This window comes from Bufo bufo, chromosome 6 (assembly GCF_905171765.1).
Source record: "Bufo bufo chromosome 6, aBufBuf1.1, whole genome shotgun sequence".
Taxonomy (NCBI): domain Eukaryota; kingdom Metazoa; phylum Chordata; class Amphibia; order Anura; family Bufonidae; genus Bufo; species Bufo bufo.
In genome coordinates this window covers 360992622-361017912 of record NC_053394.1, presented here as the reverse complement: position 1 = coordinate 361017912, position 25291 = coordinate 360992622, and the positions used below count along the sequence as shown (strand labels likewise).

At 41.7% G+C, this 25291-nt stretch overlaps 1 protein-coding gene across 1 annotated transcript in view; it reads right to left on the bottom strand.

The window, feature by feature from the left end:
* Nucleotides 1–24864, bottom strand: part of LOC121003807 (proton channel OTOP2-like) — a 37163-nt gene extending 12299 nt beyond the window's left edge. Inside the window, exon 1 of the mRNA XM_040435709.1 lies at nucleotides 24742–24864. The gene's annotated coding sequence lies outside the window, so the exon portion shown is untranslated. The remainder of the gene's footprint in view (nucleotides 1–24741) is intronic.
* Between the last annotated feature and the right edge of the window lie 427 nt (nucleotides 24865–25291).

Genomic DNA, 25291 nt, shown 5'->3' with positions numbered 1-25291 from the left:
ATTTTTATGACGTAAAGAGACCTTTGACCTTCAATTGAAAATTGTTTTGTCATGAAGAAGCCAGTTGTAACTTATCATCCCTTTTTATATTGGGTTTCAGAGCACCTTATACATAAATTAAAGGGGTTTTCTAAGACTTTACTACTGATGACCTATCCTCTATTCAGTAGGAATATTGAGGAGAGGAGGAGTTAAGGAATTGATACTTAGAAAGAAGGAACCGAAGTGGATCTTTACTTTGAGAGCATTCCAACCGCATGGTTTGAATATAGAGTTTAATGTAAGTGGTATAGAGTAATATCTATATATGTCACATCAGTGTATAATTATGGTCGAACTTATGGCGTTGTTTTTAATATGTCTGTTATTTGTATTTTAAAGGGTTAAAACTGTATACAATAGCCGTCCTGAGATGACCATTATGCCAAAATGTTTTGATTGGGTTTAATCCACGGATGTAAAAGACGCTTCTAACACCATGGTTTAATCCATGGTGATGAAGACGCTTCTAACACTGGGCGGATTTCGGCATGGTCAGGTGGGCTGGAGCTTTTTTTTATCATGTGATCCTGAGTGAAGCACATAACGAAGATACGTCATGGCTCTGGAGGAGGGAGATACTGATCCTTGCTGAGCATGCGTATTGCGAATAGAGGAACCCCAAGACGGCATACATGTGCGCGATATGGGGCTTCCAGGTGCAGCCATCCCCTGAAGGTAATGGAAGTTTTTATCGATTGGTGAATAGTGATAGCAATCACTGTATGAATAGATGTTATTGGTGAACACATTTGAACAGGTGTTTAGTTGTCGTAATTAGTTATTCCATTGGCATATTGATATGAGAGGAGGGGTTGAATGCACCTTATATACTCCTGTTGCACTTCATAAGTAGCTTAAGAAAGGCTACCATGTATCTGAAACGTCGCACTTTATTTGACCTTGTGTACTGTCTCATGGACCATGTGTGAATAAACCTTTTTGGATTGGAGATGCTGCCACCACTCTTTATTTGGATATTATCGTGTTGACCCTAATGGATCTGGGGTCTTGGACTGGCTGATGCATTCCTAGGAAATCCGTTGAGGTACTATAGTGCTGCTCTATTGATATATTTCTATCCTCTGGATAGGTTATCAGTATCTTATCAGTGAGGGTACGACACCTGGGACCCCTGACGATCAGCTGTTTGAGAGAAGGCAGTGGCACTTGCAGTGGAGCTGCGGCCTTCTCTCAGCTCTCCAAGCATAGAGTCGGACCCCCACTGATCAGATACTGATGATGTATTCACAGGATAGGTCATCAGAAAAAAAAAAACTCAGAAAACCTCTTTAATGAGTCTTGCAACATGACTAAGTAAAAAATATATTTGTACCATGTTAGCCAGTAATAGAAGATAAAAAAAATGAATTCCTCAGTGGTTGATACCTTTTAATGGCTAACTCAAATAATGATGACACAATTCCAAGCTTTTGAGACTACTTTGGCCTCTTCCTCAGGCATCTTTTTAGACAGTATCTGAAGATTCACATATTTATACATCAAAGTACACAGGAATAATAAGGTAGATGAGACAAGTGACAAGAGATAAGTTCACTTGTCTTATCAACCTCATTATTCCTGTGTACAAAAAAACAAAAAAAATAAAAACAAAGAAAAACATGATTTTGTGATACTGTGTCACAATATATCTATCCTATATGTGTTGTATTTAAATTGCAGTCTGTCAAGGGTTTTTCTAGGATGTTGCAATATTTTATTGAAATTGTTTCATGGTAAATTGGAGACCTTAACAAATTCATGCTTCGGTGAGGGGGGACACACCTGTAGACATGTCAGTGAATCTGCAGATCGTTCATAGTCACTAACTCTTCAAGCCTGGGAAACTCAAATTTGCCGCTTCTGGCATCCTTCTCATACTGCAGAGACTAGAAAATACTCTAGTGCTGTTGCTGCTGTAAACAAAGTACTTTATTACCTAGCAATTCCCCCCTACAGGCAAATGAACAACTTGTTATTCCCTGTTTTAGTAAGATATTCAAGTTAATTTACATTTTTTTCTAGCTCACAGCTATTTATCTCTCACCATGTATGGTATCTCTCTATCTCTTTATCTCTTACTCACTGTCACTTTGTACAGTATATATCTCTTTCTAGTTATTTCTGTCTTTAACTCTCAGCAGGGAGAAAGTAAAGCGCTGTAGCAATTTATGCATCCTCCTACTGTACCTCATATTAAATACATACAGTGTCTAACTGGGGTTTCTTGGGCCCACAAGAGGAATTCTTTTTTCAGGCCCAAACCCCCCGATACTATCAATAGTGTCTAATAAGTTTTGAATCGCATAAATAGACCCTAAAGTTAAGTAACTGACTCCAAAGGCAGCTCCAAATGGATATAGGCCCACTGGATGATCCTCTGGTACTCTGGTGGACCAGTCTGACCATGACAACATGAACGGAATGAAGCTAAGGAGGTCACAGGATGAACAATTTAAGTAGCATTTTAAAGATTCTCAAATATACAACATAATATAATTTCTTACAATGGCAAAAGGGATTTTTGGAAAGAGTTCTGAAAAGATGACTCTCAAGTGTTGCAACCTGGTGTAAATATGTGTAAAGAGCATTTGACTAAATGGCATTGTTTCAATCATAACAAATTACTAACTAGTTGCTATGTACATTTGCATAACAGAATCTGCTAGTAAATATTGTCCTTCCTGTATTTAATACGTTAGCTGTCATTTCATTTATTTTTCAATGCGTAGGGGCATAATGCAAAGTGTTTTTTTTATATACATCTAAAGTGTCCCCTTAGCAACCCTCTAATTGAGCAATGCTAGAGAAATTCCATCTTTAGCATCTACTGAATGCTGACGATAATACCCTTTAAGCTGCAGAGGTAGGCTAAGAAGCCTGCCTCTCCTCTCCCTGCCCCAGCCCTGCCTCCTTACATGTCTAATAAATGTTGCAAAAAAAATATTAAATTCTGCCTTGCATACTTCATCTACTGTCAGCACTGATTGCAAGCAGCAGTGCTCCCTTCTTTGTTCCCCGAGTCTCTAATTAGCATTGGGAAGATAGGGAGAAGAGTGGGGGTGCAGTGATCATCACTAACCGAAACCACACTGGTAAGATAGTGAGCTGTGGGAACATACAGTAGTACACGTACTGTCTCTAGTGCTGATGATTACTATAGCGTTGCACCTATCTTAATCTTCCCAGTGCGCTAATCGTTCGCACTGGGAACACACACAGAGTAGTGGGATTGCAGTAGTCAGTGCTGACAATATGTGTACTATGTTCTTGTATACATTCTGTTAGGGCACACTTTCACACTAGCGTTTTTGTTTTCCGGTATTTGGTTCCGTCACAGGAGCTCAACACCGAAAAAAAAACTGATCAGTTTTTTCCTAAGGCATTCTGAATGGAGAACATTCCGTTCAGTATGCATCAGGATGCATCAGTTCAGTCCGTCTTACGTTTTTTGGACAGAGAAAATACCGCAGCATGCTGCAGTTTTTTCTCCAGCCAAAAATACTGATCATTTGCCGGCATTAATTTACATTGAAGTGTATTAGTGCCAGATCTGGCATTAAGTGTTCCGGCAAAACGGATCCGGATTTCCGGTCTGCGCATGCGCAGACCTTTAAAAATGCTAAAAAAATTAATACCAGATCTGTTTTTCAGGATGACAGCGGAAAGAGACGGATCCGGTATTTCAATACATTTGTCAGACGGATCCACATCCGGATCCGTCTGACAAATGCCATCAGTTTGCGTCCGGATTGGATGGATACAATAAGTCAATATCAATAAAAATAAGCATTTGACGTAACAGCAAAAAGAGAGTGCCCTGGTCTTTCCTTCAAATACATGAACCTTGTATACCACTGAGCACCTCCCTTCACACAGTGAACAAGGCAGACATAGCAGAGCTGGAGAGGGTTCAGAGGAGGGCAACTAAAGTGGAATGGATGGACCACAGTACCCAGAAAGATCTGTGATGAGGGGACACCCTCTGCATCTGGAGGAAAGAAGATTTCTACACAAACATAGAAAAGGATTCTTTACGGTAAGAGCAGTGAGACTATGGAACTCTCTGCCTGAGGAGGTGGTAAAGTGAGTACAATAAAGGAATTCAGGAGGGGCCTGGATGTATTTCTGGAGTGTAATAATATTACGGGTTATAGTTATTGGATTTCTGGAGAATGGTCGTTGATCCAGGGAGTAATTCAGATTTTCCCCACTAAAGATTTAGAAAATTGTCTCCTACCTTCTAGGTGTTTTTTGCCTTCCTCTGGATCAACACTGCAGTATAATAGGCTGAACTGGAGATATGTATGACTTTCAGCATAATAAGCTATATTTCAATGTTATTATGTAAGGCTTCTTTACTGTAAGAGCTGTACATTTGTGGAATACACTACCTTAGGAGAACATTTCAGCAGCACAATTGATGGCTTTAAAAAAGGATGATTTCTTAGAACAAAATTACATGAATATTCTTGTAAATGTATTAGGTTCTTGTTTGATCCAGGGTGATCCCATATTGGAATCAAGAAAGTATTCTCTTTAAGAGCAGATTGACTCATTCCTTATAGGTTCTTGCCTTCCTCTGGATCAATAGGGGAAAAAGTAGTAGCAAAAGTAGTAGTAGTAAATACAGTAGTTCTAATATTTACCCTCCCCTTCCCTTCATCCTCCGTCATCCCCTGGTTTAACCCAATGGACATGTAATTTTTTTTATACCGTGTATATTGAGCGTAGCTTTATAGTTTGCTTTTATCACCTATTTGCTTTCTGTTACATGTTATTTACTACAAACCAGACAATCCCTCTAATTATACCTGACTACTGATGACAGCAGGCAGTTTACATTTGACATTGGGAAGATGAAATCATGAAAGTTGAGTTACACCTAGACAAGTACAGTCTTGGCAGATCAAACATGTCACGTCCCTGAGCAGATAATAAAAACGGGCTGGGAAGTCTTTTGCATAAGGCAGGGGAGGAAGCATCTTGTCAAGATTAAACATGATATTTAAATAGTTGTCAGGAAGGTGATTATCAGGGTGAACCAGTGAAAGGATCATAATGGGTTTATATTGGCAGAGTCACCAGTAGATTTGTAGTCCACATTAGGTGTACATATTTGTAGTCAATGTTTGTAGGGGCCATTTTGTCTGATCTGCACTTAACAGCATTTACTGTACAGTATATGCTCTACAGCGGCCACATGAACCATAGACACATTAGACATGACATGTTTATTGTAGACATGCTCTGTGACCTGTACAGAGGTGATTGTGCAGGGAAGGGCAGTAGATAAGCTGTTAACAACATCTATTGTGAAAGGTGGATACTGTGTTATCTATTTAGAGGTGTTACTTGTCATTTTAATCCTGCCTGTGATGAGATGTCTGCTGAGAAGTGATCTTCTCAGAACAGAAAGTGTTGACATATGATTAGGCTTAATAGCCAGAGTGAAAATTGCAGGGTTTTAGTATGTTTTATAAATATAGAGAGTGAATTTTTTTTTAAAGTGGTTAAAAATATGTCTACCATACAAACTTGAAGAGGCCATTTTTGGATGACATTCACTTTAAGGGAAAGCTGTCATCTCCTAAAGTTGTGACAGACACTTTGACATGAGAGGTCTGTCATTTATCTGATAATGGACAAGAACTTACAGAGTCACAAGCTTTTATACAAAAGTTATGATTATTCATGAACTATCTCTCTTCTTCTCCACCCACCAATGACTAAAAAATGTCTTCTCCTTAGGAGAAAGCTGTCAATCATCAATAGATGGTCAGGAAAAGAGCCCTAGAATAAGCCAGACTCTTCTCTGAACATGCCTGACTCTACTTTATGCTGCTATCAGTAAGGGCAGCATAAAGGAGATGACAGGTTCCCTTTAAAGGATTGCATACCTGGTGCTTGCTTCTCTCTCCACTCCAACTACCCAAATAGTTTGTCCAAATCTTTGAGAAGACCGACCCTTGGGAAATAGCCTGTTCCATGTTCAAACACAAGGGGCACAGCCCAGGTTACCATTCTAAGGTTTTGTTCCAGAATTTATCCAAAAATCAGAACATTGGAACACCATAATGAATAATAAAGAATATAAGTAGTTGGAGTCTATAGCTACGAATAGTATTATGAACACATCCGCAGTAAATACTGTGAAGTGTGAAATGATCATCATTACAATCTCTTGTCTGAGGGCACCTCAAAAAGCTACTCTGCCACATCTGAAGGCCTTAATCACTGGTCAATCTCCCTCCCATGGTTGAACTTGATGGACATATAGGGAGCTTCAAATTGTGTCTCTGCATAAGTGAATTTAATATACAGTAGGTTGTACTTGGTGTATTAGTTATCTCCTGTCTTCTCCACCAACTTACAGCTATTCTGTAGCTGGTGCACATTATATGTATAATAGTGGTGCAGTGAGGGAGGTCTAGGAACGAAGAGGGGAAAAATAGGAGCACATGCAGCTATAAGTGCGGGTACTTATTATGGTTCCTACCTGGCCCGTCTGACTTCTCTATCTCCTCTTGTTAAGGTCACGTGCACTTATCAAGGTTAGGAACCGTCAACCAGTTGGGGGCCGCCATTTAGTGGAGATCGTTCAAGTAGATAGGGACAGTGGTGCAAGTGGAGTTTTAGGGCTGCACCGTTCCCTACCTTATGTCACAAAACCCAATTCGCATACAGTAAAAATTCTGCACAGATTTAAGAGCATGTTGCAAATTCTAAAATCTTCAGCGTAATCTATTCTGCCATGGAGTGCTCCAGATTAGCCAACTAAAATGTATTACAGCATACCTCTGATTTCCCACATCAAATTGTGCCATGTTCTTACCTGATTGATCTTATGTAATTCCTCCTGGTTCTAATTTGGTACAATACGAAAATCCTAAATTTTTATCAAGAAAAGGTAAAGGATATTATGTAGATAATAATCCTGTCCCTACTCTCTATCTTGTCTATCCTGACTGCAGCAACACTCGAGCCACAAGTCCAGGTATTCAGCAGTTTGTGGCAGCAATGACTTACCTCTGGGCCACCGGATTGCTCCCTGGGAAACTGTAGTCATAGCTATGCAGCTAAAGGAGGTATAAATGACTATATCACATATTGGTAGTTGTTAAGGGTTGGCACCTCAGGTGGTATGCCAGGAGTGGAAAAAAATTCTAACGATCTAGGGTCCATCAATGTTTTATTCCTAGTTGGTAGGGTACAGACATACAAGCCGACATGATTACAGTGTAGCAGGTCGGAGAGCAGCCTTTGTCAAGAACTTGATGAGAAACTAACAACCGATATGGCCACACTCTTACAAAAATGGCTACCACAAGTCAACTGGTCAGTTGTAATAGGTCTGCAAGTGCGATAAACATAATTTACAAATATATTGCCATTTACAAGTTTTGTCATACCATAGGGCTGTGATGGCTAACCTCCGGCACTCCAGTTGGGTAAAACTATGACTCTCGAGATGTACACTTGCTTGGCTGTTCTCAGAACTCCATAGAATTGAATGGAGCATGCTGGGAGTTGTAGTTTCACCACAGCTGGAGTGCTGGAGGTTACTTCTCACATTACTGCGAGAAACAGACCATGGGACTGCTACATGGCCCTTACCGAGAGGGGGCCCAGGTCTGGATGGTTCCATCCCCAAAGCTACATGGTGCAGGTCTTCTCTCTCTAAAGAAACTGCACTGTTAATAAAAAGGATATGAAATTGTCACTAGGGCCCTTTAAAGGCGCAAATCAAACCTTTTTGGCCTTGGTGGCAAAAGTTAGCAAAAATAAAAAGATTATTTGCAATAGGAAGATTACAATAAGAGAAATGTAAACCGTGGATCATTTACTCGATTATGTAATCAATACAATAAAAGCACCACATTGTGAAATCTAAAGGAAGTCTTACTTAATATGTGGGAGGAAACACATGTAAAAACTGTTGCACATTAAGTATATTAGTGCCAGTGATTTATGAGATGGTGTGGTCCTATTAAAGTTTGCAAGGAATCTATTTATACGCCAGCTTTAACCATGGGTGTGTTGACACATGCAACAATTTACTGTGGCAAACATCTAATGCAACAACTACTGCCTATAGATTATGTACAACGTTTTTCCTCTTAGGGCTCTTTCACACTTGCGTTGTCCGGATCCGTCGTGCACTCCATTTGCCGGAGGTGCCCGCCGGATCCGGAAAAACGCAAGTGAACTGAAAGCATTTGAAGACGGATCCGTCTTCAAAATGCGTTCAGTGTTACTATGGCAGCCAGGACGCTATTAAAGTCCTGGTTGCCATAGTAGTAGTGGGGAGCGGGGGAGCGGTATACTTACAGTCCGTGCGGCTCCCGGGGCGCTCCAGAATGACGTCAGAGCGCCCCATGCGCATGGATGAAGTGATCCATGTGATCACGTCACCCATGCTCGTGAGGCGCCCTGACGTCACTCTGGAGCGCCCGGGGAGCCGCACGGACGGTAAGTATACTGCTCCCCCGCTCCCCACTACACTTTACCATGGCTGCCAGGACTTTAGCGTCCTTGCAGCCATGGTAACCATTCAGAAAAAGCTAAACATCGGATCCGGCAATGCGCCGAAACGACGTTTAGCTTAAGGCCGGATCCGGATTAATGCCTTTCAATGGGCATTAATTCCGGATCCGGCCTTGCGGCAAGTGTTCAGGATTTTTAGCCAGAGCAAAAAGCGCAGCATGCTGCGGTATTTTCTCCGGCCAAAAAACGTTCCGAAGACATCTGAAGACATCCTGATGCATCCTGAACGGATTTCTCTCCATTCAGAATGCATTAGGATAAAACTGATCAGGATTCTTCCGGCATAGAGCCCCGACGACGGAACTCTATGCCGGAAGAAAAGAACGCAAGTGTGAAAGAGCCCTTATACAGTACAGACCAAAAGTTTGGACACACCTTCTCATTCAAAGAGTTTTCTTTATTTTCATGACTATGAAGGCATCAAAACTATGAATTAATACATGTGGAATTATATACATAACAAACAAGTGTGAAACAACTGAAAATATGTCATATTCTAGGTTCTTCAAAGTAGCCACCTTTTGCTTTGATTACTGCTTTGCACACTCTTAGCATTCTCTTGATGAGCTTCAAGAGGTAGTCCCTGAAATGGTCTTCCAACAGTCTTGAAGGAGTTCCCAGAGATGCTTAGCACTTGTTGGCCCTTTTGCCTTCACTCTGCGGTCCAGCTCACCCCAAACTATCTCGATTGGGTTCAGGTCCGGTGACTGTGGAGGCGAGGTCATCTGGCGCAGCACCCCATCACTCTCCTTCATGGTCAAATAGCCCTTACTTTCAAAGTTTTCCCAATTTTTCGGCTGACTGACTGACCTTCATTTCTTAAAGTAATGATGGCCACTCGTTTTTTTTTACTTAGCTGCTTTTTTCTTGCCATAATACAAATTCTAACAGTCTATTCATTAGGACTATCAGCTGTGTATCCACCTGACTTCTCCTCAACGCCACTGATGGTCCCAACCCCATTTATAAGGCAAGAAATCCCACTTATTAAACCTGACAGGACACACCTAAGTGAAAACCATTTCAGGGGACTACCTCTTGAAGCTCATCAAGAGAATGCCAAGAGTGTGCAAAGCAGTAATCAAAGCAAAAGGTGGCTACTTTGAAGAACCTAGAATATGACATATTTTCAGTTGTTTTACACTTGTTTGTTATGCATATAATTCCACATGTGTTAATTCATAGTTTTGATGCCTTCAGTGTGAATCTACAATTTTCTTAGTCATGAAAATAAAGAAAACTCTTTGAATGAGAAGGTGTGTCCAAACTTTTGGTCGGTACTGTATGTAACTTAGGATCATATCAATATGGAATTGGCCTAAGTCCGATTCCTGGGACCGCCACCAATCAGCAGAACAATGCACTGGATTGGAGGTTGGCAGCCGTGCCAAACACAGAGTGAACCAAACAGGACCAAACACAGAGTGAAGACTCTTCTGGGGATCAGTAGGGGTAAAGCAGTATGTCACCTAAATTCTATATTGGGGAGCCCAAAGGCCATTTAGGAAAACACCTGTAAGTATTATAGATGGCACATGGCTGGAAGGGGGCTGGTTACAGACTTTGAATTGGCCACAGAAACTTCAAGTTATGATTTTGGTGGGTTTCCAGACCCTCAAAGATCATACACTCTTGACTTATAAAAGGTGATCATTATGTATTCCTAGAAAGGCATTTTAAAGGGAGCGTGTCATCAGAATATGATCTACTGTTTTAATCATGTTTTTCTATGAAACATATTTTGTTGATTATGTCAAGGCCTTCTTTTCTGTACAGATCACTTCTCAGCAGTCATCTCATTATCATCACAGGAAGGATTACAAGATATCAACTATATATAGGTAACACAGGATTGACAATTCAAAATTGGTGATGGACGCAACTTATCTACTCCCCTCCCTGTACAATGATGACCTAAAATAAATTATGTTATAAGGCAAGCTTTCGATCCCTTCTTCTTTCATTTCAGAGTCTTGAAAGCTTCCCTTATAACATCATTTGTTTTAGTTAGCCATTAAAAGGTAATAAATTACAATATTTTATATTGTTTCTCTTTTGGAGAGCATCAAGACATGAGAATGTCTAGAAAACTCCAGTCTATTGTATCTATGGCCCATGGTAGCTGCTGTAAAACATCTCTCTAAGTGTTGTTAACTAGAGATGGCCTTGCGGTTCGCCCGGTTGTGGGTTCACAACGAACTTCGCTTGTTCGCGATTCGCCAAACATGCGAACATATGGCGATATTCGTGCCCGCCATATTCTTTTACATTGTGAAGAACTTTGACCCATGACACATCCATCAGGTGGTACAGGACAGCCAATTGAGACGTTTCAGCACATGGACATACCCCCTACCTTATAAATAAACCTGATCTGGCCGCCACTTTACATTCAGTCTTTTGCCAGTGTAGGGAGAGGTTGCTGTGTGGAGCAGGGACAGGCTGTTAGGGACACCAAACGCTAGCTAATAGGACCACAAAAGTCCTTTTAAGGACTGGTATATGTGTACTATTGTTTGGTGTGCAGTATATAGGGGTGTAAAAGACTTATAATATACTTTCTAACATAGAAAGCATATTATAGTGGATTTGTATTGTGCAGCAGTGGTGGTGACTGGTGAGCGGTTCTGCATCGATACTACAACTACAAAGAGTGACAAACGCAATTACAAAAAACTATTATAACTGGTGTGATATACCAGTCGCCCCCAAAAACGACTTATTGAAGCAGGGGTGTTATATACCAATATACTTTCTTTATAGGTCATTTGGGTACTGCAGCTACACACAGTGACAAACATTATTGGAACAAATAATTATAACTGGCGTGATATACCAGTCGCCCCCCAAAACGACTGATTGTTATATACCAATATACTTTCTTTATAGTGCATTTGGGTACTGTATAGTGCATTTGCGTATGCGCGTACGCGAAAAATATATTGCTGATATTTCGCATTGAAAAAAATAATGAATGGAGATCGCAAATTCTAATAATACATCTGGTATGTCACTGTCCATGTTGTGGGACTATTTGTGCACTTCTAGTAATTATTTCTTGGCTGCAAATATGAGCTGAAGGTTTTTCAGGTTCGCCTGCCATTAAAATGAATTGGACCCGCCGCGAACTTGCAGTTCGTGAACATTTGATCGCGTTCGCGAACCGTCCCGGCAGATGTTTGTCCATCACTATTGTTAACAACAGCTCAGGCAAGATGGCTGCCTCTATAAATTTTCATAGAAAATGGAATGAAAACATCTACAATTAGACAAAAAAACTGATTATGATAAAAAAAATATGTATCATATGTATATAAACATAGATGGCACATTCCCATTATGGACAATCTCAAACTAATTATTTGAAAACAATGTAAGCTGTAGGAAAGGTTTTCCTGATCCTATACCACAAGATCAAATTCCAATAAATATACAGCATGAGCCAACCACCAGCTGGTACCTCTAGTTCTTTTGAGTGCATTTCGTATAGTGGATAATGTTGGATGAAGTAGTTAGGTTCTGAGGAATAATGTTAAATGGGAGGGGGTGGACCCAGAAGAGTTATATTAGGGGATGTGATAGGCCACACTAAAACTTGTGTTTTTGGTTTACCAACTAAAACTGTGGTTTTTAGTAAATAACCTAATTGTCTGGGGGTAGCGCATTACAGAGAATTGGGGCCCCACGAGAGAAGTTTTGAAGACGGGAGTGAGAGGTTCGAATTGTGGAGGATGTTTGTTAGTTGTAAATCATTGGCAAAGCATAGAGCATAGGTAGAGCGTTGTGTGTGAGAGTGATACATCAAATTCTATAGCATAAGGGTTACCAGTGAAGTTACTGGCACAGGGTGTAGGGGGATCGGTGTAGTGGTTGGACAGATAGATGAGCCTGGCTGCTTCATTTAGGATAGACTGGAGAGGGAAGAATTTAGTGAGGGGAAGAGCGATTAGTAATGAGTTACAGTAATCAAGGGGAAGATGGATTAAGGCAGCAATGGGAGTTTTGTTATTTTCACAGAAAGAAAAGTGCAGATTGAAGAGATGTTTTTAAAGTGCAGGCGGCATGAGTGAGCAAGTGATTGAATATAGGGGGTCAAGGAGAGATCAGCGTCAAACATAAGACCAAGACAGTGAACATACTGCCTAGGATTTATGATAGTGTGACAGACTGAAATTGAAATATCAGATTTAGGTAGGTTAATAGATGAAGAAAACACCAGATGTTCAGTTTTTGAAAGATTCATTTTCAGATAGAGAGAGAACATGAAGTTAGAGACGGCAGACAGACAGTTGCTGGTGTTGAGGATGAGGTATATAATTGAGTGTCATCAGCATAGAGATGGTACTGAAAACCAAGTCTGCTGATCGTTTGTCGTAGTGGGCCTGTGTAGAGAGAAAAAACAGGAGGTCCTAGGACTGAACTTTGAGGAGCCTCAACAGCAAGTAGATGAGATGAAGAAGAAGAGCTGACAAATGATACATTGGATGAGCAGTCTGAAAGATAGGAAGAAAAAACAAAAGAAAGAAAGTGTCTTCATGGCCAGTTGATTCAAGCATTGTGAGGAGGAGTTGGTGGTCTACCATGTCAGACACTGCAGAGAGATCCAGAAGATTCAGTAAATAGTAGTCAACCTTGCATCTAGCATCAAAAGATCTTTTGACACTTTGGTAAGGGTGGTCTCTGTAGATTTGTAGATTGAGTTTGGAAACCAGATTGTAAGGGGTCGAGGAAAGAGTAGCAGATGAGGCAAGAGTCAGAACAGGCAGGGGTATAGAGGTAAAGGAGATAGTTGGATGGGTCAAGAGATGGTTTTTTTTAGTAATGGGGTAATGACAGCATGTTTGAAATAGGATGGAGTGATACAAGAAGAGACAGAGGTTACTTATTTTAGTTTAGTTAAATATTTACATTTTAGGCTACTTTCACACTAGCGTTCGGGTGTCCGCTCGTGAGCTCCGTTTGAAGGGGCTCACGAGCGGCCCCGAACGCATCCGTCTGGCCCTAATGCATTCTCAGTGGATGCGGATCCACTGAGAATGCATCCGCCTGCCAGCGCTCAGCCTCCGCTCCGCTCAGTGAGCGGACACCTGAACGCTGCTTGCAGCGTTCGGGTGTCCGCCTGGCCGTGCGGAGGCGAGCGGATCCGTCCAGACTTATAATGGAAGTCAATGGGGACGGATCCGCTTGAAGATGACACTATATGGCTCAATCTTCAAGTGGATCCGTTCCCCATTGACTTTCAATGTAAAGTCTGAACGGATCCGCTCAGGCTACTTTCAGACTTAGAAAATTTTCTAAGTTCTAATGCAGACGGCTCCGTTCGGAACGGATGCGAACGTCTGCATTATCGGAGCGGATCCGTCTGATGACACATCAGACGGATCCGCTCCGAACGCTAGTGTGAAAGTAGCCTAAAACCAATTACAAAATAATTTCCATCTAATAGATGCAATTTAATAAAAAAATTGATGTGAAGGTGTCCATAACTTTTAAGGCATAGAGTGCAAGTAAAGCGCCTACGGATAAAAAACAAAACAAAAAAAAAACAAGCAGAGGTGTACTTTCACCATGGGTGTGAATGGAGAAGAAAATGAGATAAAAAAAAACTGAAACAGTACAAGATAAGTAAAGTTACTCAAGTTATTATGTAGATTGATTTTGAATTGTTGTTCAAAAGGGGAGTTCTCTTTTAACCCTATGTTCAAAGCACCGCTCTGTATGTGTGGAGTACACGGTTGATGAGTGCCAACGAATGTATACCCCATAGGTCTATAATACAGAATACATCTGGCATTGACCAGCTCATTCACAGTAACGCTGCAGGTGTTGACGATCTGTGCCACTGAACTGGTTTGGCTTGAGACTACTCCTGAGGGTTCTGTCAAGGTGGACCCCTGGTATTCATCCCATACAGGGATCTGACTTTGCTGCTGGGGCCATCAAGTGGCTACCTCTAGGAGTGTTCTCTGTTCAGCAGTTGTTGACCCTGGCAGGTCAAGAGACACCAGTGCATTGCACCAAGGGGACAGGCAGAGGTGTGGTCAGAGGGAAAGCCAAGGTCAGGTCAGGCAGAGTTCTTACAATATGGTAAACAGACAATAGGTTAGGGTAGGCGGCATAGGGTCAATACAGTGATCAGGCAGAGGTCAGAGTGAGTGTTCCGATAGCTGTTGTGATGCCATTGTCCATGACAGGAGATGCTGGTGGGCATGGACAAGGGCATCACAACAGTTTATGAAATAAATACCAAAATGGTCATCTGTTCATGTGGCTTTGCAATTTCCTATCTTAGTGGATTTCTCCTCCCTTCTATATGACCAGTGGGTCGGCAAGTACAAAGTAATTGGCCAGCAGGAGAAGAAAAATTGAGGTGGTCACCTCAAAAGGCAGAAGGTATGTTCAGACATTGCAGACCCCCACCCCGCACTGGTCTATTGGGTCAATTGAGAAATAGTTGGGTCTAGCGCAGGGTTGCATAAACTATGGCCTATATATATATATATATATATATATATATATAAATTCATACAGCTTAGTATGTATGGTCCGCTGGAAACCTAATAATAATAGATTTAATGCATCTGGTATGTCAGGTGCGGTCTGATGTTATGGCAATGTAGCATCCACAATATATTTGGTGTTTTCCATCCATTATTTCCAATGTTGTGCTATAATAATCCAGGATTAGCCCCATTCCTCACACACCACATGACAAATTCTCTCTATTATGTCCTGGGCCATTATGTTGTCCTTTTATGAAGACGTCTCAAGCAATGAACAGATTAATGCTGAGGCTTTACGACTTCTGAGGACGGAGGATCTAGTTTGTGTGTTTTTGAGTATTAAATAACTCTTACTAATAATACCGTACTGTAGTCGTCTGATTTGTTATCTCTGTTGCAGATTCGGAGCATTTACATTTGCAGACACCTCTGTTGACTTAGGCTTTTCTGAGCAAGAGACAGAGTGTATTTGTACAGAAATTCGCTGGAAGCAAACAATCTGAGTATATTCAAGCCCACGAGCATTAAAGCTAATGTCACATTGTATCTGCAGGCAGCAGGTTATAGAGCAGGAGGAGCTGGGCAGACAGATGTATAGCTTTGTGGGAAAAGATTTAGTATAATCAGTATTTTATTCAATAAAATCTCTGCTCTTTCTATGTTTAAGAGTCCAGTGGGCGGTCCTTATCCATGAATGATAGTTAGTCATACAGGAAAGGCTCCAAAGGAGAAGAAAATTATAAGCTGCATGATTTATGCCATTCACAACTTTAAAATGTTTCGCCCTCTTATGACACCCAACCAGTGGCGCACCTATAGGGGGCGTCCAGCGGGTCTGGACCCCCCCTAGAACAACCAGCCCAATTTTTTTTTTTTTAATCCTTCAGGGCCGCACGGCCGATCACCACAGGCGGCGCGGCCCTGGATGTAATTGAGGCGGTGGTGGGGGGGGGGGGGGGGGGGGGGGGCAGTAGGAGTACTAGGAGATGAGCGCTTCCATTGTGGAAGCGCTCATCTCCATATCTAATCCATCTGAATCGCCGTCCTTAGGACAGCGATACAGATGCCTGTGCTGTGCTGCGGCAGGGGAGGGAGAGGTGTGTCCCTCCCTTGTTCTTCTGATAGGCCGCAGGCACTAATGCCTGCAGCCTATCAGAGGCCGACTCAGGCGGCGCGATGACGTCATCATCACGCCGCCTGAGCCGGGCAGCACACAGCAGGGACACAGGCCGCAAGAGGCCTGCATCGCATCGCTGCTGATGGAGGTAAGTATCAGTGTATTTTTTTGTTGTTTTTTTTTGTTTTGTTTTTTTTGGAGGGGGGGAGCTGGCACTATGGGGGCACTAAAGGGCAGAACGGCACTATGGGGCATCTGGTGGTACTTTTTTTTTGGGTGGCACTTCTTACTGGCACATTATGTGGGGGGCACCATGGGGGAGAGGAGCACTATGGGGGCTCTAAAGGGGCTTTTTTTTTTACACATTATGGGGGGCACTATAGGGGAGAACGGCACTATGGGGCATCTGGTGGCACTATAGCGGCATTATTTGGGGGCACTATGGGGAAGCGGGGGTTCTAAAGGGGCCTTTTTTTCTTATTGGCACATGGGGGCATTATGGCATCTGGTGGCACTAAGGGGGCATTTTTTACTGGCACATTATGGGAGGCACTATAGGGGAGGGTGGCACTATGGAGGAGTGGAGCACTATTGGGGCATATGGTGGCACTTTGAAGGGGCATTTTTTACTGGCACATTATGGGGCGGCACCATGGGGGAGAGGAGCACTATGGGGGCATCTGGGGGTTCTAAAGGGGCTTTTTTTTATTGACATTTTATGGGGGCACTATAGGGGAGAATGGCACTATGGGGCATCTGGTGGCACTATAGGGGCAATATTTGGGGGCACTAAGGGGAAGTGGGGGCTCTAAAGGGGCCTTTATTCTTATTGGCACATTATGGGGGCATTATGGCATCTGGTGGCACTAAGGGGGCATTTTTTTACTGGCACATTATGGTAGGCACTATAGGGGAGAGCGGCACTATGGGGGAGAGGAGCACTATTGGGGCATATGGTGGCACTTAGAAGGCGCATTTTTTACTGGCATATTATGGGGGACACTATGGGGAAGGGGGAGAGGAGCACTATGAGGGCATTTACTGGGGCACTATATAGGGGTATTTTATACTGGCATACATTATGGGGACATTAGCTCAACAGCGGGCACTAAGTGGGGGTATTTCATGTACTGTCATATTGTAGGGAGAATTATTAGTACTAGGAGGTATTATGCGGAGCTTTGCTAATACTGGGGGGCTATGAGGAACATGATTACTAGTATGGGCACTATAGGGGCATTATTACTACTAAGTGTGCTCTGGCAGAGAATTATTTCTATTTTGGGGGGCACTGTTACATTGGGGGGCACCCTGCCACAGTATCAGCTTAGCACAATAATTTTTGGGGGACATTATCTTTATACTATTAGTGTCTGGGCGCAGTTATTTTTTTAGAGCACTGTGTGCCAATAATTGTTGAAGGGGGCACTATCTGTGTGGTAGTAGTATTCCCAGGGGGACTGTTTCTGCAGTATAGTATTGGGGGTGGCAGGAAAGGGTGTTCAGAAGATGTGAAGATGATGGAAATGTGGGAAACTAATGTCTGTTTGTTAATCTCTGCAGAGATGGCTGAAAAATCATCATGGCGGTCTGGTCTGAATGGAGAAGATGAGGAAAGAGAACGTCTACAACAAAGGTGACATCACTGGATGTAAGAGGTATGAGGTGCTATGTAGGAGAGGAGATGCTCCAGCTCCTCCCCCTGCCATTTGCAGAAGGAGGATTCAGAGCTGGGTGAGGACGGCAAAAGGGGGCAACAGGCCACGGGCGGGTGGCAGATGGTGGGGGGAACCACAGGCCTTGAGCAGGATCTGGGGAGGGAGGAGAGCGGAGGAGCTTCCTGGCTGTAGCTTGTTGTTGTATAAGCAGGCAGTGCAGCCAGGACAGACCCTCCCCCTCTCTCCGTATGATGTGTAGAGACAGGCCTCAACTATAGAATTTCAGCTGAACAGTGTTTGTTGGGAGTGGCCTATTATATGTAGGAGGGGCTTTTAATAATGGGCATTCTTATTTTACTGCAGAGCTTTTAGAATCGCCAAGTAAAAGAATCAGCGCAACACACTACACCCCTTCCCTGCATTTTTAAATATAAAGGGGGCTTTGAAAAATTGAATTAGCACAGAGCACTACACATGCCACATTTTTTTGCCTTTCGGACCCCCCCTAGACAAAATTCCTGGGTGCTCCCAACTGTATAAGAATACAATTAACACTCAATAAAACCAATTATTCGAAGGAACATCTGTATCCAGAGTCTTTGTTGAAGCTAAGAAAGATAAAAGTAGGCAAGTCCTTCTGGTTAATGGGATATGAGCAAAACACGCACGGTTATTAAATGGTATGAGACATCTTCTTAAAAGGAAAAGTGAACATTAAAACAAGCAATGGATGACTTGAAGATCTATCAGTTCTGACAATTTTCATCTTGACAATATCATTCAAGGTATTTTCTCGATGGATAATTAAAAATAAAATGATAATAAATTAAAGGTCAGAAAGGGTGTAAAATAAAAAAAGATTTCATCACTCACCTCAGTTGATCCCGGTCGCTGCTGTGTCGGCATTGCTCCGATCCCTGCTGCTCTCCACTTTCCGTCCAAGCTCAACAGGCCAGGGATGTACAGCCAATCACAGGCTGAGTAGGGCCACTGCTGAGGACAGTGATTGGCTAAGGAGGTCTTTCCTGCCATTTCCTGTGTGTCAAGCTAGGGAAGGGAGTGGAGAACAGCGGGGACCAGAGTAACGGTGGAGATGAGTAATGTCTTGTTCACATCTCCGTTTTGGAGATCTGGCTGCCAGATCTGGTGCAAATGCCGGCTGTCGGCCAGCCAAAAAAATGTTGCATGCAAATCGGCCGGATCAATGTCAGACCTCATTGCAGTCAATAGGGATCCACCAGTGAAGTAGAGGATCTGGCAGGTTGCTCTGTGCCGGATCTCCTAACAAGGCCTAATGCTTCTTTGTTAGGGTGGGTTCACATCACATTTTTCCCATCCGTTTAACGTATGCAAAAAACTTATATATTAAACAAATGAATCAGACTGATGCCATACAGTGGCATCCTTCACCATAGAGTTCCATTGTATAAAAAAAACATATACTTTTTTTACCGGACTCTGCAGTATACAAGAACGTGGTGTGCTGCGTTTTTGTATCCTTTTTTTTCTAACAAGTACGTCAAACAGAAGCATAAAAAGTGATGTGACCCCACCCTTATTTTTAACAATGTTTAACTTTTATCTTTTTTTATTTCGTATTTGATAACCTGTATTACCAATACAGGCGTCCTCCATTTAGGTTTACTTACCTATTTCATATATATGTTTTTGTTATGTGTATTGTCCACCACTGTTGTATGTATGGCATTTCACATTGTCCCCTGATGAACCATTGCCTAATGGGGAAACGTGTTGGGACTTTGGAGTAGGGTACTCAAAAATTCTTCAGATTTACTGTAAGTACCCACCCAATCACTATATTACTTGTACTACTTGTGGTTTACATATTAAATGTGTACTAAATGTGTTTGGTTTGCTGACTGACTAGCGGTGCCTCTGTATCTTTATCTACTAGCTGGGGCCTCCTACTCCAGGGACACCCATCCATGATTTTTTGTTGAAATTGTCATCATTACATCAAGAACTATTTGCAGTTTACTCCCTTTGGAGATCAGTGATTTGTTATTCTGTAGGAGATCTGATCATGATCAGCGATATGTTAAAGGGGTTGTCTCACTTCAGCAAACAGCTTTGTAGAGGAAGTTAATACAAGGCACTTACTAATGTATTGTTATTGTTCTTATTGCCTCCTTTGCTGGCTGGATTCATTTTTCCATCAGATCCATCATACACTGCTCGTTTCCATGGTTACGACCACCCTGTAATCCACCAGCGGTGGCCGTGCTTGCACACTATAGAAAAAAAGCACGGGCCTATGTGCGGTCCCACTGTCCCGGCCATCACAGAGGCTGGACCTTTTTCCTATAGTGTGCAAGCACCGCTACCGCTGGTGGATTACAGGGTTGTTGTAACCATGGAAACAAGCAGTGTATACTGTGATGGAAAAATGATTACAGACAGCAAAGGAGGCAATAAGGACAATAACAATATATTAGTAAGTACCTTGTACTAACTTGCTTTTTGCTAAAATGAGACAACCCCTTTATTACATATTTGTCCAGAAAACCGCTTCAAAAGCACAATCAGAATAACAGTGACTTCTATGACAATGACAATAACCGAAATGACATTTAACAGGCACACTGACATATGGGCATAGGAGCTTTGGAAGGTGAACAGTAACCTCATCATTCAAAATGGTTAAACGGGTAAAATTACCGTGGCCATAAAGGGCGTTGGCCCAGTGCTACATGGTTACTGGGACCATCTATGGGGCACTGAACTTCTGAAGACGGATGACTATATAAAAACCCTTAACGAGGACCTGCCACCTCTCCGGACGTGTATTTTAGTAAATACTTATATTCCACATGAAATATCGGTGGTAGAACATCTTTTCTCATAAAGAAATTTGCCTGCTCCCATCCACTGCCTGATCAGTTCTAAACTCTGATATGTAGAAAATATCATTAAAATTTAAAATGGCAGCCTAACTGATTCACTTTTCCTGTAAACCCCCCCCCCCCCCTATATGTATCTCTTGTAACACGCAGTCCCACAATGCAGTGCAATGCAATACAGGTGGCTTCACTTTGAAGAAATGCATTGGACGACGCTGTATTGTAGTGGGGCTTGGCTAAATTTGGAGAAGGTGTTGCACAGAAAAGCATCCCTATCAGACCCCGACATGAGTTCCACTTCTAACCCTCTAGTGACATATAAAATCTCAATGGTCCCAAATCAATGAACATGAACATAGCTATAGCTTGAACCTCAAAGCTCAGTGTTACGGTTACTCCCAGGCTAGCTGGAAGCTGGACCGCTTGGATAGTCTGGATCTCTGTTTAGGGAGAGAGAGAGGAGCCGCTTCGTCTCGATATCCAGAAGGATCCTATAAATGTAGAACAATCCCACTAGCTATTTTACAGCTAGGATAATCTTTCCCCCACAAAACGAGGCGATGCTGCGATTTGAAGGTCAAACTAGGACTGCCTGTCCTGGGGCATACAGCCTCTTTTATTTACAATCCACAAACCTAGTACTGCCCACAGGGGTTTGAAATACAACCAATCAATCCGTACAATAAACACAGACACTCCCACACAAAATCCTCCTCTCTGCCTGTGATAAGATTACTGAATACAATGGCGAATATAATTATCAGAGGCAGAGAAATACAGTTTTATAAAACATATCACAGGAACCCCAAAACATGCAATAACCCCATAACAAGTATATCCTCGGATCCGGGGGATCTGGGTGAACCACATATCCAAAATTCACCCAGATCCGTTCAGTAGTCTGGAAGATACAGTTTTATGCCAGTTACACCGAAAATATACAAGTTATACAGAAAATAGTCACTAATAAATGTGTCCCTTGTTTGGTAGTTTCAAACTACTGAATGATGTCTCTGTGCACCAAATACCGGCGAGATGGCACCGTGTAGAAAAGTCCAAACAGTGTCTGTGAGTTAAAATGGCCGCCATCCATTGTTCTCGCCATGTGCTTCATCCATTCAGACTAAAAGGGTAAATAACAGTTTTGTAACACTCAGCATTATTGAAAAGTATTAATAGGATTAAAGAGGTTGTGCCACAAAGCATATCCTACATTTTTCAAGCCAGCACCTGGATCTGAATACTTTTTTTTAGATTTTAGCATAACCACAGAGCTATTCAATAAAATGTATCTGCATAGCGCCACCTGTTGTTTGTTCTTTTCCTAAGGTGGTCGCACACGCTCAGTTTAAATCATCAACTGTCACTGTCTGTTAGTAGCTGTGGCAGTTACAGAGAAAGATCTACAGCAGAAAGGACACACACCCCTGAACGTGCCCATTGAGCTGTTAAAGTGAAATAAATCCAGCAGAACAATTGGAGCAAGGAATGGGGAGATCTCTGGATCTATGTGAGGTACAGGGCTGGTTCTAGTTTTATTAGAAAGAGATTGTCGTGCACTATTACTGTACTATATGTCTGATTTTTCACATCACTTATGGCATAACCCCTTTAAGTATTAGTATTAAGACAGTTGATACCACTTATTTAAAGGGGTTGTCCCACGAAAAATATTTTACAGTTTTCAAACCACCATGTGGATCTGAATACTTTTGTAATTGCATGTCATTAAACATTTTATATAGACAGTGAGTTATTTAATAAAATGTATCTGTATAGCACCACCTGCTGTTTGTTCTTTTTCTTATTTCTTTTTCCTGCTCACCGAAAAGGCCGCACATGCTCAGTTTCATCCTTCACCTGCCTCCTGATCTGTGATAGGAAGAGCATGGACACGCCCCCTGAGCTGCAGCAGGAAAGACACTCCCCTTGAGCTGTCAGCTTGATATAAATCTAGCAGAGCAATGAATATGGAGATCTCTGGATCCATGTGAGGTACAGGGCTGGTTCTAGCTTTGTTAGAAAAAGGTTGTCATGTACAATATGATGTCTGATTTTCATTTTTTACATTAATTATGGGATAACCCTTTAATTATGCACAACGAGTACATCTATACCGTCAACAAACTAATATATGTACAGAGCCAAAACCATGTGCCACAGGCTGCAGGAACCACCAGACGAGCAGTGGTGAAGTGCTATGCTGTTAATGTCTCGATTGCACCTGTGTTATGTTTCCAAGGAATTGATTGATTTTTTACAAATAAAGGCGGGTTCACATCACCATTATGGATTCTATTTTTGTTTTCCGTTATAACATGTTTATAATGGAAAATAACGGAATCCATAAGACGGAAGTCAAAACGGAAAGCTTTAAGAGGCATTCCGTTTTGATCCGTGATAATAGAAGTCTATGGGAATCATAACAAATCCATCTGGTTCCCGTTATGCAAGACGGAAAACAAAGTCCTGTGGGGTTGGGCAGAGGGAGGGTGCTCTCTGACTACTAATTGGAGTCCCCACAATAAAGTCATGGGGCTCCAATCCGTTACCATGACAGCCCTGTGCCTTCTGAAGGTTCCCAGGCCTGTCATGGTAAATTGCCTGTAAAGACATGGGCAAGGCAAGGCTCAGCAGGCAGAGTGTCAGAATCCCATAGACCACAATAGTATTCTATTGTGGTCTATGGGACAAATGATCAGAAGATTGCATGTTCTAGGGGGCTGAAAGTTATTGTGTAAAAAACAAAACATAAAAATAATAAAAATTCAAATCACCCCCCTTTCTCAATAAAAAAAAAATCAAAATAGCAGGCATTGCCGCATCCTAAAATGTCTGAATGTCTGTATTTTTACTGTGCAGTGAACGCTATTTTTTGATCACCATATACACCCCAAAGTTTTTTATAACAGTTATCACCCCAAAAATGCTTCCAATAAAAAATAGTTCTTCATGCAAAAAACAAGCCCTCATACAGCTCTGTAGACAGAAACATAAAAAAAATATGGCTGCAAATATTTTTTGTGTTTTTGACAGGTTATTTTTTTAAACGTAGTAAAAATAAAAACTATACAAATTTGGTATTGCTGTAATAATATTGACCTGCAGAATAAAGATATCATGTCATTTTTAGAGCACAGTGAATGGTGTAACCCAAAAAACCTTGGCGAAATTGTGTTGTTTTTTTAAAATTTTCACACCACAAAGAATTTTTCCCATTTTCCAACACAAATACAAAAAAAATAAGCCCTCATTTGGTTATGGGAATGGAAAATCAAAAAAGTTATTGAATGCTTGAAATATGGGGAGGAAAGAACAAAAATGCAAAAACAAATATGGGCTTCATCTTTAAGAGGTCAATATGATAGCATGCCGGCTGCTATATCTAGATATTATTCCATCATTTGGTACAGTTTGAACCCTAAAAATGTCTATATTCAGATGTTTTTTTGTGTGTTGATATTTAAATAAGAAACTATAGCTTATAGATGGGCATGAAGAATTGGATCTTTTACCTAATGAACCATGAGTGACCAGTATGATTATAGAATGATTTGACCACAACTAGAATTTTCACATCACAGTGACCTTAGTAAGATCCAAAATGAAGAATGCTCAAGGTCAAATACACATCCCATTAAAAAACAAGCAATATGTTTTTCGGATAACACATCAAACTAAATCAGAGCTGGCTTAAATAGTAACCAGAGTAGAGCTGTGATGGCGCATTACACCTGATTATTATGTATTTGCAAGTCCTTTTTAAACAAGTCCCATTGACCCAAACAGGAGACCTAAGAAAATTTAAGAATATTCAAATGGGACTTTTCATCTCAATATCTCATGAGGTTAAAGTTAAGAAACCCTAAAAAGGCATTAGATGAATATCTTCCAAAAAAGATTGACTAGATATGTTGTACTAACCATAAATTTACGCATCTACTGAAGAACTGACAAAGACTGGTGCACATATGTCACCAGTTTTAGGTTTTGAAGGACAGGTTTTAAGTTCTTACCTTCTGTTGGTCACAGATGAAATTATTGTTACTCTGCTGAGAAGAGTACACTTGTAAAGTGCTATGTGCTCCTGAATCATGAGAGGCAGCCAGGTAATTCCTGCCTTTCCTCACTGCTTGAAGTTGCAGAACTAAGAAGTTGTGGACCAACAGGTTCTATATGAGGGACACTCCCAGGATGTGTGTGCACCTAAGAGCCTTGTACGAAGGCGAGTATATCACTGGTGAAACCAACACCCACAGGCTGCACGATTACTCTAATCTGTAATACCTGCCTAGCAGGGGGTGCTTACTTTTTGCAGCAAGCTGAAAGTACAAGGATGGGGGTCTGCAGATGGCATTATGTGCATCACTTGTTTGACTGATTGTTAAACATGAATGAAATTAGGTAAAAGTGGTTCCAACAAATGTGTTACCAGAAGTACATCCTTTTGATCTTTAAAGGGGTTTTCCCACCTTAAAAACTTATTACCTATCAACAGCAGTCGGTTTCCCACCGATCAGGGTCCCAGAATCACTGGACTGAATAGAGCCATGGTGGCACATGTGC